Source organism: Anastrepha obliqua, chromosome 2 (assembly GCF_027943255.1).
Source record: "Anastrepha obliqua isolate idAnaObli1 chromosome 2, idAnaObli1_1.0, whole genome shotgun sequence".
Taxonomy (NCBI): Eukaryota; Metazoa; Arthropoda; class Insecta; order Diptera; family Tephritidae; genus Anastrepha; species Anastrepha obliqua.
Genome location: NC_072893.1, coordinates 20,179,991 through 20,195,885, shown reverse-complemented (window position 1 = coordinate 20,195,885; position 15,895 = coordinate 20,179,991). Strand labels below are relative to the sequence as shown.

The window sequence follows — 15,895 nt, the reverse complement described above, 5'->3', positions numbered from 1 at the left end:
GAGATCAAAAGATGGCAATGTATAAAGCGCTTATAAGACCCATACTAACATACAGCAGTGAGGTATGGGTACTTAAAACAAAAGACATGGACCAAATACTAAGGTTTGAAAGAAAGATACTGCTAACAATATATGGTCCTTCCCGGCGAGATGACGGAACGTATCGGATAAGATACAATCATGAGCTAGACACATTGATACGTAATGGAAACACAATACGCTTTATAAAAAGTCAACGAATCAGATGGCTGGGGCACATGTACCGAATGCCCAAATGGAGAGCTGCCAATATAGCGTTCCATAGACAACCAATTGGACGGAGATGTCGAGGGAGACCAAACAAACGCTGCGTAGATGAGGTCACAGCCGACCTGCAGAAAATGGGTATCACAAACTGGAAAGGAGTAGTAGAGAATCGATCGGAGTGGAGAACCGTAGTTGTGGAAGCAATGGTCTGCACAAGACTGTAATGCTAATGATGATGATGAGGGGCCATCCAAAAGGCTTTTACCGACATCCTGAAGGGCATTCCGATCAATGACTTGAAACACTCAAAACAAAGCTCCTGTCGTTTCTATTTTAGCTCAGTCTTGTTTATTTTGGACGTCACCTTGTATATTTACGTTTGTTATAAATTTGCAATTGACTTACAAAGTAGAGTCCACTCAACACCTTAGGTAGACGAAATGGCACGACTAACCGCACCCCTGCTATTCATTGCGGAAGTATTTTTTTGTGCATATGAATTTAATTTTTTTTTTTACATTTGAAAACATTACATAAATACTTACATATGTTTTGCTGTGATTGCGGTTATTGCTCTCAACGTCGAGCCCGCTCCTTAGGCGGCGTACCAACTTATTGTCCATGGCCTTAGAAGCTTTACAGCCTGATGCGGATGTACATACCCTGCAGTAAATCGAAGTGCATCAAAGGTGGCACTTTCATAAATGGGTAATTTTGGAACCTTCAACCATCTAATCACCTAATCAGTGACGACCAAAGCAGTAGAATATTTCAAGAAAGCTTTTAAAAACAAATGGAAAAATATTTTGTAAAATACAAGAAGCTTTTGAAATATAGAGATTTCCGTATCATTTATCCAAACTATGATTTTCTGGCAGGGTAAGTTTTAGGATTGAGCAGGAGTCGAGATAGTAAAAAATTTAATTATTAATACAATATATTTTTTGTTTTTTGTAAAAACATGAAGTAAAGGTGATTTGAATGAGACGTCGAAGTCTGATGTACTCTTGGACAATCATAGATATGCACGTAAGATACGGGTGTATGTATATATGTGTGTGTGTAAATACCAATGCATACGCGAGCATTGTATAAAATGAAAAGTAAAAACACTCCTCTTTTTTCTATTTTTTTGACTGGCACCCTTGGTGTGAGCTTGACATTCACCTGTGCTGGGCCTGTGATGGTGTGAGGGCTTGATGCTTGAAGGTATTGGCGGGGTTGGTATGCCAAATTAGAATTTTTAGAGTAATATGATATTAAAGCAATAGAATATCGACACAAAAAAAAAAAAATAATAATATCATTGAATTTTTAGCTATAATGATGAAGCATCTGAATTTTTACGTCAACTTTTAGACTTTTTGGTGCGGTTTTCTATGAAATGTATTAGTTTTTATGCAATCATGTCACATAAAAGAGCGTTTTGGAATCAGTTATGGGCATTTTTTGACGACAAGCTGATAGTGTTTTTACTTATAGAATCTGTACGCCAAACTAAGTTGGATGCATTCGAAAAGCTTCCAGTCAACATGTCTCTCAAAATTCATTTTATGCATTTTTATTTGAACGAATTTAGTAGACAACTCGCCACCGAATCTGACGAGCATGGAGAACGATATCAGTAGGTATCTTTGCCATTTGAAGAAAAGGTGACTTTAAAAAACGATACAATTCTACAGCAATTCTTTTCTTATTGAATTATTTTGTATTATTTTTACTAGATATAAGAGGGGAAAATCTCTTGATGCAGCGTTGGCTGAAATTTGTTGGTGATCAAAAGGTGTAGGCAGCGATAGCGGTTCGAAAATATGCCCCCCGAAAAAACAGCGCATTCAACCCTGCCTCTAAACTTAAATTCAGTATCACTAGCTAAATGAATTAAAAGTGTGTTTTTTACAAATCCCAGCTCTTTTCCGACCAAAAACAAGTCAAAGTTTTATTTGATATGGAATACATGAAACACATACATTCGTGTTTGCTAAATTTTTCCTAGTACGTTTAACCCATAGATGCTCAATGTCTTCGACAACCCCCAGTGAAATTTTCCGAAGAGTCTTTTTGTAGAACATATTAACCCTTTCTTCGGAATCAGTTCCGCAGGAATCATGAACTGAATCAGCGATTATGTAGGCATTTGCATAAAGATCATTGGTCCGGTCTAGAGCCCTGCAGAACTGCAAAGTGTTTAGTGACAAATCCCAACAGAAAACTGTCAAACTTTCTACTAAAACTTAGAAAAAAAGACATTCGGTTGATGGTCGGTATCATTACAGGGCACAACCCATGGGGTCAGCTTATGATCTCCATTGGAATCATTGAGGACCCAATGTACCTGTCGGGCTTGGAGGAGGCGGATCGCACTGAGCTCTTTCTCTGTGAGTATCCTACCTTTGCTAGAGCGCGGCTACGAGTTTTGGGTTCCGATGTCATGAGAATGAGTAATATTCGTTCTCTAAAACTGGAGGATATTTACAGATTTGCCAAAGAATCTGGAAAATTCTCACAGGACTAACTGTCTCTATCTCTGTCTCTATTCTTTCCTGTCTCTTTCTCTGATACCTTTCTCCTTCCCTCCTTGACTATCCACCCCCTTTCCAGAGCTTTAAATACAACGGGCTTTTCAGCCTGAGTGTTTTAGGAGCCACCAAATCTCCTGGTGCTCCTTGGCTCGACCTTTTCAAATTTCGAATTTCAATTTCAACCCTTAAATAGCCAGTTTAAGAGGGCTTTTGAACAATTTTTGAAAAAAATGGGTTAAATAGTCACATAACGGTGGGATTCAAGGGGTTAAAATGTTCTGCAAAAAAATGTATCATTGAATTTTACTAAAAGTCTTCTTAGACGAAATTTAAGAAGAATCAATATTTGTACTGGATTTACCATATTATGTAATATGGCATTTGATCAATATTCAGAAACTTTAATACACTGTCAAAAAAATTGTGACCCGGTACACCAAACCCCAGTTGGGGTTTTACTATTCCACATGAGTACTTTCATTTGCAATTGGTTTGGTTTGGGCCCGAGCCGATGACCTGAAAATTGTCGCCCTGCGATATTTGCATCACCAACACTCCTAATATTAGAAATATTATTACGAAAATGTTCGAGCTAAAACGAGCTTGATCAGTTAACTTTATTCTGCAATAAAGATTTTAATATTAGATTAATTTGTATTTTTACGTGAAGCCGGCCCACACCATAAGGCTACCACCGCTAAGGATTTGTTCTACTTGATGCTTTTGCAGCTTTTCATGCGGCCGATGCTAGTAATACTGTTTCCCTTCCGATTAAAACTGGTTAATACGGGTCTCATCAGATCATATCACTCTTTTCCAGGCGTCAGTGTTTGTAGGTACTTTTTGCAGAATATCAACCTCGCATTCACGTTTTTGTCATCTAATGCTGGCTTTTATGGCATGATCTCAGCCTCCAACACGATTTTTTTCAGCACTCGGACGTAAGATCTATAATGCCTTACTTTTAATAAATTATTTGATCCTTAGAAAACTAAAACTTTATTACTGCGGAGATAACAAAGAAACACATGAAACACTCACATTAATTCCATAATTTATAGCATTTTTTGATGGACAACTGTGGCGTATTCCGCAAACATTTACAATTTTCTAAAACATACATACATCCATATATAGTATAGAATGTATATCTGTATATCTAAAAGCATAAAGCGATATGACAATGACAATGAAAGGTGAAAAAAATTTGCAAGCGAGCACGTAATTAAAAACACGAAAAAAAGCTTTACGGTCGACGAATACAGCAAAACATTGTGGCCAGGACCACGGTTGAAGGACATGGAACCACAAATCTGCAACAATGGCTGATAAGAGGTAAAAAACCAAATTGAAAACTATTCACATATTCACATTTATGCATCCAGCAGCGTTTTTGCAGCTATGCATAACCTTGTTGCAAGCACAAGGCTACCGTCAAACATAAATAAACCTGCACGCTCGTGCACACCTACATACATAGATGTGCACATGCAAACACATCGACATGAGCATCCTTGAATGAGTAGTTAAATACCCAGTGAGCATCGTTGCGAGAATACGAAGTTTACGCATATCGCCGTGGCGCTGCTCGATTTTCAGGGGATTGCATGATACAATTAGATGTTCAGTTGACGTAGTTGTAGAGTTTTATTTAATTTTTTATATTTTACTTTCTTTCCATAATTTCCTCTGTATTCTACATTAACCCAACCTAACTTTTAATTATGGTTTACTGTCGCTGGCTATTTTGAAACTCTCTTCTTAGTTCTCTTACACATCTCATTTACTTATGATGCTTTCCATTTCAATTCAACCGGGCTATTCGGGTCATGTTCTTCGATTTCGATGTAACTCAAATATGTTGCTCTCTGGTCAAAATAATGAGACACGTATTTTTTTGTTCGCCCGAAAAAATTTTTTTTCAAGAGTTATCGGCAATTGTGTTTTTCGGCTCAAAATCGATTTTTTTTAATTATATAAGAAAATTTTTGTTTTAACTGCTCATAACTTAGTCAAAAATGAACCGATTTTAATAATTTTGGGTTCAAAATGATCGTCATTACTTACACGAGCGATTTCATGTAGAAACAGTTGCAAAAAAGTATTTGAAAATTTTTTATTTTGCAAAAAACAAAAAGTGCGAAACAGGTTTTTTACTCAAAAATTCATTACTCAAAAACAACTCATTTTAGCTACTGGGCATTCTGCTCAATTGAAGTTTGAGGTGTCTTCTTGATTTAGAAAAAGTCATAAAAAAAAAATACACTTTTTGAAATATTGAATTTCGAAAAAATCTCAATTTTTTTTCTTTTTTGCTAAATAAAAAATTGTCAACTACTTTTTTGCAATTTTTTCTGCATTAAGTCGCTCGTGTAAGTAATGACGATCATTTTGAACCCAAAATTATTAAAATCGGTTCATTTTTGACTAAGTTATGAGCAGTTAAAACAAAAATTTTCTTATATAATTAAAAAAAATCGATTTTGAGCCGAAAAACACAATTGCCGATAACTCTTGAAAAAAAATTTTTTCGGGCGAACAAAAAAATACGTGTCTCATTATTTTGACCAGAGAGCAACATATTTGAGTTACATCGAAATCGAAGAACATGACCCGAATAGCCCGGTTGAATTGAAATGGAAAGCATCATAAGTAAATGAGATGTGTAAGAGAACTAAGAAGGGAGTTTCAAAATAACATCCGTCTTTTTAAGGTTAGTACTAACTGAAAAACAGGTGGGTGCAATAAAAATAGTGCTATCTGTGGGCTAGGCCCGGGACTTTTTTGCCCATGTGTTAACAATTTTTTTTTTTTAATTTTAGAGCTAGATTTTGAGGCCATACCAATCTTCGTTATTATCAGAAATTCAATTGCAATCTTTGTTACTGAAATAAGATGGCCTGGTTATAGAACGCTTTCAAGTTCTATCCGTCTGCTCGGGCTATTCGGCCTGCACTGAGGATACGCTAACGAACATTTTCGTTGGTGACATTAAAAGTTTCTGATTTTTCAAAAAGCAAAGGAGGGATTTTGACAAAAAGAGCAAAGATTATACTTTCAGCGGAGTAATCTTCAAAAAGGATCAAAAAACGCGATTTTGAAGAGATTCGATCACTTTTTTTTTATTTCGGAAACGACTCTCGGTAATTCAAACCTGCGATATTTCGAATCTCTCATAATTTCAACTTATTAAGAGTCCCCTACAAAATCTCTTTATATTTCGAATTATGTTCATACATTTTTATGCACTTTGTAATTCGAATGAAAAAATCATTGCTACGACGCCGTAATTCGAACTCATATGGTCAAACATTCGACAATTCAAATTTGCAAAGTTTCTTCGTGTGTTAGTAAGAACTTTGAATTTTGGAACTCTTCTAAAAATACCTTTACTGTGCGCATAAAACATAGGCCCATTTTGACGCACGCTTCCGCACGAATCGCTTCGTTGGTATACAGATTAAAAATTTGTATTAAATATGAGTCCTAAAATGTATAAATGTTTGACGATTGCTGAAAAGAAGAAATTAATTAAAATAGTAGAAGGAGGTGAGAAGAAAAGCGATGTTGCAAAAGAATTTAAGATTCATCGCAGTACTCTCTCAACCATAATAAAGAACAAGGAGAAAGTTACTGCTGCTCAAGCTGCTCGAGCACGGAAAAGAACAACTAAAGGTGAATTCCCTCATCTGGAAGAAAGCCTGGTCATTTGGTTTAGACTCTAAACATACAAAACTTTGCGGCAAGTGAAGGGTGACTTACAAATTTCAAAAAGAAAAATGGAGTCGTGTTTAAAAAAATTTGTTGAGAAAATGGAACTGTTAATGATGCTGATTGCTCAGATGGGCATGGTAAATTGAAGACACTGATTGAAAACTGTGATGCCTTAGACGTTTTCAATACTGGCCTATTTTTCAAATGCTTACCGGACAAGACGCTTACTTTTAAAGGTGAATAGTGTCATGGGGGAAAACATAGTAAAGAGAGGTTGACAGTTCTACTTGCAGTAAATATGAATTGATCGGAAAAACCTAAGCCCTTAGTAATAGGGAAAGCAATGAAACCGCGATGTTTTAAAGGAGTGAAATCGTCTCCTGCTGATTGCTGTACTAACAAAAAAGCTCGGATGACAACAGAACTTTTTAACAATTGGTTTTTAACAGTTAATGGAAAAATGAAGCGGCAAAAGAGACAATTTTTTTTACTATTTTTAGACAATTGCACTGCATTGCATTGTCTAACGTAGAACTACGTAGAATATAACTTCCAAACTGCAACCATTGGACCAAGGGATCATCCATAATTTAAAGACGTTGTATCACAAAGAAATTGTTAAGATCGTTTTGGAATCTCTTGATAAGCAGTTAACTACGAATATCACGGTTCTGACAGCTATTTTACTGATGGACAAGGCAGGGAGAGCTGTAACACGCCTAACGATTCGAAACTCCTCCAAAAATTCGAGTTTCGTAAAAGAAGATCAGGAGAATTCGCAAATAATTATGGATGATGAAGAACCATCAATGCGGGAGTAAAGTCGGGCATTGTGGGCAGCATTTTACCTTGATATTAATTTCTGCCAAAATAATCGTAATGAAAAAGCGATTTTAATTTCTTTCTAACAGATATTGAGTTATCTTTACATTTTATTACAAAATACACCCTAATAGAATCGTTTTCGTCTGATAATATAGAAAAACTGAAACCACCTTAAAAGTTGATGAAAAGAAAAATGGTGGGTAATGTGGCCCAGGGTATTCGGGTAAAGTGGGCCACTAGATAACTAGATAAAATCACCAAGAACAATTGTAAGAGTTAATAATAGGCCAATGCATTTATTCATATATTTTTTTTATTTTAATTAGTGACCTTCTTGGTTGACTATTTGAAAAAAAAATTATTAAACTTAGGTAAATTTAAATCCACATTCTGTATACCAGATGGTGGAATTTCGTGTTTCTCATATTCTTAATCAAGTAAATCGAAAAACATCTTTACATTTTCTTTTGTGAACCCATTGCTCTATTAAAAGACGTTGCCGTTGGAGAGCGAAAACTAAGCTAATTTTTTGTGACTGCGCAGGAATCCATGCAGCCAAGTTTTCCCTGCAAATTGCTTAAGGACCGAAAATTTGTTTGACACTTTGGCAATTTCGTCAATTGAAACGTCAGGGAACAAATATCGTTTCTTGTGAGGCCGCAAAGTCTTGATTTCATTTCTAATGTATATTTTACAAGGTATTTTTCTGTGGCTTCGTCCAGTATTGGCTTACGTTCAAGTGGGGTTTTTAAAAGCAGGCTAGAGGATACATAACTCTTTGGCATTCTTTGCAATGTAAAACGCGGCATATCAAAAGTCTTTGATGCAAAAAGTGTGCCCATCTCCTCATTCCTAACAGCTACAACGGCTTTTTTCATCATACCAGGGTCTCATTTCCCTATTTCTCCATTTTTGGCATGCCTAAATATGTATAATTGGGAAATACAAAACAAGAAAATTAACGAGAATTAGGAAAATACTAAGAGAGTAATGTGGGCTACTAGTTCACAATACCCGACGCTGACTAGCCCACATTAGCCACTGTACCACTTACAAGAAAAAAGTATTACAAACTTTTGTTTAAATGATTTAAAAAGAGTTTCTTACCGCATTAAAAAATCCAGAATAGTTTAATAATTCTATCTGAACTTCCACACTCTAAAAATAATCACTTGCTAAAAAATACCATTAATATTACACGCCACTGAAAAACAAATCGACTGCACTTCACAAAATATTTTGATCAACAGCTCATCAAAAGAGTCCAATTCAAAAGCCGAACAGCGTAAAACATCCGTTATAGGAATATTGAAGTTCATAATCAATCTTTCTAGTGCATGTTCGTTATTATGAAAAATACAGACCCGAAGAGTCCACAATATCCGATCTTACTTTACCAGTAGTTGACATCAGGGGTGTGAGTTTTTGTAGCTGTGTTCAAGTAGATGAAGATGTTGCTGTCTCAGGATCACTAAACGATGGCGAAATTTTATTTGCGACAGATACGAATGAAAAGAGCAACGATGGAGATCAAGACGATACATCAGAATCTTTGATAGAGGTATCAGTTAAGGTAGCAAGAGGCTCATTGGATAAAATACAAAGCTTTTATCTACAAATCGAAACTGATGAAACAGAATATCAGGCACTTTTCTCCTTGTGTGAATTATGAATATGTAAAACAATAGCAGTTAAATAAAAATACTTGATAATCCGAAGTTTTATTTATTTTCTCTCAAAAATTTCGAACCATTTAATATGTATTTCAAACACTCGATAATTCGTAATATTTTAAGAGTCCCTCGAATTTCGAATTAACGAGAGTCGACTGTATATTGGAAAATTTCGACTCCAGATTCATTTTTTAAATTAATTTAGAATTTAGTTGAAATTTAAGTCAGATTCGAAGTAGTTATTATTGCAGGTTTATTTTACAGTTTCGCCATTTTCAACGACTTTTGCTCGGTTGGTGTATGTAGATGTAAGCAATGCGCGCTATTGTCTATTTTTTGCTACAGAAATGATAAGGCAACAGAACGACAGCGACGCATACATCCACATGCACATAAGTAGGTCTGAAAAAATCGGAAAAGCTTTTTGGTTAACAGAAAAGCGAAAAGCTTACTTCTCTGCCACTCAGCTGATAGCTTGTTTTTAGTGGCTTGACTGCTTGAGCAACCACACGAAGTTATAACTCACTTCAGTTGACTGATAACAGCGGCAGGATTCAAACAGGTTGTCGGAAAGTGTCTTTCGCGTGAGTAAGAGCCACCGCTGTTGCGCAAATTTATTGACTAAAGAATGGAATAAAGAACAGTACGACAAAAAGCGCGGCAAAACTGTTTATCGTTGCAGAGCGAGTGTGTGAGTTATAAGTAAAAAATACGAAAAAAAAAACAAAAATATATACAAAGAAATTGAAATTCCTTAGTGGTGATAAGAATTTGTAAACGAGTTGTGCATACACAAATACATACACATACAATTGGCGCTTACAACCTTTGTTGGGTGTTTGGCCGCGCTTCATCTGCAGTTTGTGGTGTTCGCCTTGATGTTGTCCAACAAATGTAGGGCTCTTCAACTTCATACTGGTTCTGAACGGTAGTTGTTTTCTTTTGAGGAGTTTTTTCATAGCGGTTATATGGGGAGAACCCTTCCTTTCTTGCCCCTTTCCAACGAACCCAGTAGCAAATGCATATTAGTCACGCACACAGCACTACGGCGGCCGCAGAAGATGCTTACATACAAGCACATGCACAGTTATTAATGTGAGCTTTTTGCAAATTATTGAAGGATGGACACTCGCCTCGTTATAGGAAAAGGGACAGGGACAGTGAAAGGGACAGGGATAGCGACAAATACAGCGAATGACCACAGTATTGATTGAACTCAGATGCTTGAAGTGGTCACAACAGCGCGAACACATGTACAGCTAACAGTGTGTAACGGTTAACACAATAAGAAAAAATTGCTTGCGGATTCATAATCCTTGACAGGTATCGATGTTAGTGGGGTGTTCATGTTTGTAAACTCATCCTTCCGCAGTATATTGCTGTTGTTGTTGTAACAGCAAAAAACAAAAACAACATACTGGCGAAGGATGAGTTTACAAATAACTCAGTCCTTGCTGCTACTCTTTTTAGCATAGTTTAAGGCGAGTTTCTAATGCATTGAGTTGCTGTAAACAAAGTTAATGAAATGAATTTGAATAAGAATTTAGTGCTTGTTAAGAAGTGCATTGAAGCGCCATGATCCAGGTGTTTCGTAATGGGTAATAGGAATTTTTGTATTTCTATAAATAAACTCACTAAATTAGCAGCAACAAAAATATGCATATAAAGGGTGAACAATTTCGAGGTATCGAATTTTAAGTTGAAATAAACAACGAAGATTCAAATTAAATGTGTAACCTTTATTATTTTTGAATAGAACCATTCATGACATTTATTTTTTTAAGATAATCAATTTCAAATGTTGGCCGTAGCTGCGCCGTAATTCGGCCATCCGTAAGCACCAATTTTGAATGACTCGCGACTCGCTGAAGGACTTCGGTCGGTATCCTCTGAATAACTTTGGTAATGTTGGCTTCCAATGCCTCAATCGTTGCCGGTTTATCCACAAAGCATTTAGATTTCACGTAACCCCAAAAATAAAAGTCAAAAGTCCAAAGATGTGGTAGCACAAGATCTTGGTGGTCAATCCACTCGTTCGAGACGAGTAATAAATTGCTCACCAAAACGACGACTCATCAAATCCATTGTTTCACGGACTGTATGGCAAGTAGCGTCGTCTTGTTGGAACCAAATATTGTGGATATCAATCACGGGCTTCTGGAGATTGTAGTAGAGACAACTCTCGCTGGTATGACACATTGCGCCAGTGTAATCGTGCTCAATGTCCATCCATCCTAGCCACTTGCAAAACTTCGAAAATCATGTGTACACAGAATGCAGATAAATATTCCACATTCGTACTAGCCCTGCCTAGAAAGGAAAGCAGAATCATCGTAGATATACTGACAGGCCACAATTTGTTAGCGGCACACGCATACAAGATGGGAATTGCAAACAATGATACCTGCAGATTTTGCAATGAACTAGAAGAGTGGAAAACTCTGGAACACCTTCTATGTTCTTGTCCTGCATTAGCTAGAACCCGAATGAAATGTTTTGGAGCTCTACAATATGAGTGGCTAGAATGTCTCTCGGGGTTAGAGCTTCAGAGCTTACTTAGATTCGCAAAACAAGAAACCTACTACAAGGAAACGTAAGGGTCAAGCTCCATATGGTACCACTAAGGACCAATAGGTCTATGTGATGGCTTTCAGCTAGCCAGGTCAACCTAATCTAACTTAAACACGGGCTTCAAAAATTCATTTATACGAGTAATGGTGCGATAGCGTTCGCCATTCCCTTCTTCTCACAGAGCGTCGATTTTCTTACGATTTGTAAACGTTGTTGAGGCGTAAGTCTTTCAATAAGGAAATGTCAATGAATACTGAAAAAAATTATGTATTTAGTTTGATAGTAGTCACGCGTGATCTGTCATAAAACCCGTATTGGAAAAAGTATTTACCTCCAATCTGATCACCCTTTACTTATAAAGCTGTGATATTTTTGAGAAAGTGTTAAGTTTTATTCATAGCTCGAGTTTCTGTATTTCCTTTTGCTTTACTTTCCCCTGCTTATAAGTTTATTATAACTATTTTAATAGTATAAAGAGGGTCTCGATAGCTGCTCTGGAACTTTGACAGTGAACGGCGGCTATCCTGGTACAGCTATATAAATATATATTTATTAATTGGCGCGTACACCCTTTTTGGGTGTTTGGCCGAGCTCCTCCTCCTATTTGTGGCGTGCGTCCTCACGGGGCACTATCCGCGGGGTATACATGCCGTGAAACTCGGAATTACTTCGAGTCCGTTTTGCTGCATGGAGGATGAGGTGCAATAATCTCAGCACCTGCTCCTCGCGGGACTAAGATTCAAGTATATTGGTTGTCACTTCTTTTCTGCGCCTGCTGATATAGCAGGTCTTGACAACAAAAATCTGATGACATTCATCAGCAGCATAAAGAGGTTAATACAACCGCAAACTAGTCGCCGTTCATAGTCCACAAACACTCAACCCTCCCCACCCCTTTTCCTTTCGCCCTATCGTCCTTTTTTCTTTCACCTCTTTTTACCCTCTTGCAATGGTATCACAGAGGATGGACCAAACTTCTTTGGAATGGAATGGAGGGGCCTACAGTTTTAAGCCGAAACCGAACGGCAGATATTTTTATGAGGAGCTTTTTCATGGCAGAAATACACTCGGAGGTTTGTCATTGGCTGCCAAGGGGCGACCGCTGTTAGAAAAAACTTTTTCTTTATTTTGGTGTTTCACCGAGATTCGAACCCACGTTCTCTCTGTGAATTCCGAATGGTAGTCACGCACCAGTCCATTCGGCTACGGCGGCCGCATCCGGTACAGATACAGCTGCGAAATTTAGCGGGAAGATTTATTCTATTCTTCAAGGATCTCTAAACAGGCCTTCCCTAGGTTTTTTACCTAAACCGCAAACGTTTTCCTTAGGAGCAGTATTTATCTTAAAGTACGTATCTTCTACTTCTTAATTGACGCGACTGAAGCTAATTTGGCCGAGTATAACAAAGCGCGTCGGTCGTTTCATTCTCTTGCTAACCGGCGCCAGTTGGAGAGCCGACCCAAAACAGGATAAGGCTAGGTTAAGGCAGAAGAAGAAGCTGCAATAACCTCTACCATCCGGGTCCCGTTCCGATTGCATGCCCGAATCAAATGCGCCTTACTCATATTGGCCATAACGGTGCATTAATTGCAGCCTTTAAAGAGGAATTGTGTTTTGAGGTTGCTTATTGGTGTTGACCCTCTACAGCACTTCATTCGTAGTAATTCAGCGGATTAAGGGCTGGGGAGTTAAGCACCCATAAATTCGGTATTATGTGGTCATGGAAATTTTCAGTCATTCAATTTTATATCGCCATCGCTTCGTGTGATAGAGCAGAGCCTTGCTGAAAGATGGATGGGCTGTCAGCGAGTACACTAACATTCCAAGTTTTCACAACTCTCTGAACAACCGCGATATATGCAGCAGAATTCTCTCGAAATCCTTGAGCAAAGAAGTGTGCTGGCATGGTATGTCCTTTGTTGTTCACAACACCTAAATTCATAACAGTGGCTGCAAACTTCGTGTGCATGACAAAAGAAATCTCTATGGGATTGCAACATAGCCGTCTGACATTTCTGCGGTTGGTCTTTTGGTCTTGATCAAAATTTTTTTCGTCAGTAAAAAACCATAATATGTTCAGGCACTTCAGGGTGTTTAATTTTGTTTAGAAGGCGTTTTGATCGGATAACTCGCTGTTCTCGCACTTTATGAATAATTTCTGTAGATCGGACAATGTCGGAACGTTCCTCGTGGTTTTTGCGTTTCGCAACAGATTTTTCATAGCCGCCTGATGCTTCCAATTCAAAGCGAACCTTATGAAAGGACGCACAGAAAAAAGTTACAGATTTCTAGATCGGTGTTGTTTCGATAGCTTAGAAAGAAACCATTTCAGGAATCGAAACTCGCGTTGATTGTCAAAATGCCTTTTTTGCTGAACTGAGCATTGTTTTTGTTGAGTTATTTCAATGATTTGTTGAATGTACAACAACATTTCCATTCATCTATCTTTTTGGTCCATCTTTGCTTCTTCTCTTCTTTTTTCTTTTTCATGTCCTTACCCACCTTCTTACCTCCTTGGTTATTATGGTTTTTACTATTCTTTGGACGTTTGAGTTTTGTTTTTTTTTTGCGAAAGAAAACTTCTTTGATTAATTAAAATGAAAAAAGTTGGAAACTCGCTCACCTTTCGCTGGTTGTACTTACGTTGATGAGCATAAAAAGAGAAATGTTTATATTTTCCATTCAACATTTCAACATGCATTTGTATGTATACTAGGATTGTCCACAAAAAGTGGAAGGACCGAATAGTGAATAGGTTGGTTGGTTGGTTAGAGTGGTGATTCATCCAGAATCCAATTAGCGCGTCCGCACCATTTTGCTGCCACATCCTCGTTACCAACTTGTTCAACAGTAATTCATAGCAAGACTATATCCAGTCTGTGCGGTTTAGGAACCTTATTAGGTTGTTGACGTCTAAGCCAGACAGCTGCCCGAGACTCTCGAACAGCGGTTTGCCCAGGGTTGACATTCTGTCTTTGCATAGGGCAGGGCATTCACAGAGGAAATGGAAGATTGTTTCCTTTTTCTCCGGCTGTTTACAACTTGACAGATGTGAGGTATGCCCATTTTGGCGGCTTGTTCTTCGATTGACCAGAAGCCAGTTATGACTGCCGTTAGTCTATAGGCGTCCCGTCGTTTCATGTTTATTAATGTCAACGATTGCTTGAGGTTGTAGGTGGGCCATAACGTCCTTCTGATTTTGCATTTCGTCTGGCCTCTCCATCTACAATCTGCAATTTTAGGGAAATTGCATTCTTGACCGCACTTAATGGTGTGATACCGGTACTGCAAGAACGCTATTCATGGCAGATCCCCCTCTTGCCAGTTCATCGGCTTTTTCGTTATCTTCTATGTTCCGGTGTCCGGGCACCCTGGCTATTCCTACTTTGCTCCACCACTTTAGAGGTTGTTATAGCCGCATTTAGTGCCTGGATTGCAGCTTGGCGAAAGAATAGCGATGTTGCCCTTAAAAGAGAAATCCGTGATTAGTAGCGTACAAGCTTCCCCAATTACCAGTACTTCCGCCTGGAAGACACTGCTGGTATTAAGGAGACGCACAGATTTTTCAGTTCTAAGGCTATGAGAATATATACCAGCTCCAACACCACAATCCGTTTTACTGTCATCTGTATAGACTGCAGTGTTGAAGTTGTTTAGACAGAATCCCTTATTCCATTCTTCCTTAGATGGAAAGAGAGTGGCAAAATTCCTATTGAAAGTTACCATCGGGACGATGTAGTCAGTGAATAGGACTCCCCTAAAAATTTTTCTATGAGGGAAGAGAAAAAAGGCGCATTTTTTATTTTGAAATTAGTAAAACAAAAGTCGCGTCGATATTTGTCTGTGGAAATGATCAAATTTAGGAATCTTAATCTTAGTTTTAATCCTATTTACGAGTGTCGTTCGAAAAGTCCGTGCAGAAAAAAAACCACTTACTTTTTTGGGGTAAACGTTTTTGTATTTTTCGACATAGTCTCTTAGGCTTACACACTCCATCCAACGCTGTTCTAGTTTGGTGATCCCTAGCGACTAATAGGATTTGTCCAAGTCTGAAAAATAGGAATTCGTTTCTTGTTGTTGTTGTTGTTGTTATTGTAGCAGCATATTCTTTCCCAATACGTGTACAGGGATATATGTTAGGTACGGTTAGGTTGTAATGGTTGCCCAGAGAGTGGGCCCACTTGGACGAAAGAAGTTCGGTTCATCCTTTGTGATACCATTGCAAGGGGAGAAAAAAGTGAAGGAAAATCGATGAGTATTCGTGGACTATGAACGGTGACTAATTTGCGGTTGTATTAGCCTCTTTATGCTGCTGATGAAGTCCATCAGATTTTCGATATCAA

General features: G+C 37.8%; 2 protein-coding genes across 2 annotated transcripts in view; one reads left to right on the top strand and one right to left on the bottom strand.

The window, feature by feature from the left end:
- LOC129239504 (targeting protein for Xklp2) overlaps positions 1 to 15,895 on the bottom strand; it is an 84,871-nt gene that overhangs the window by 42,192 nt on the left and 26,784 nt on the right. The gene's annotated exons all lie outside the window — the stretch shown is intronic.
- Positions 9,532 to 15,895, top strand: part of LOC129239505 (ras-related protein Rab-27A) — a 116,569-nt gene continuing 110,205 nt past the window's right edge. The window contains exon 1 of the mRNA XM_054875025.1: positions 9,532 to 9,671. The gene's annotated coding sequence lies outside the window, so the exon portion shown is untranslated. The remainder of the gene's footprint in view (positions 9,672 to 15,895) is intronic.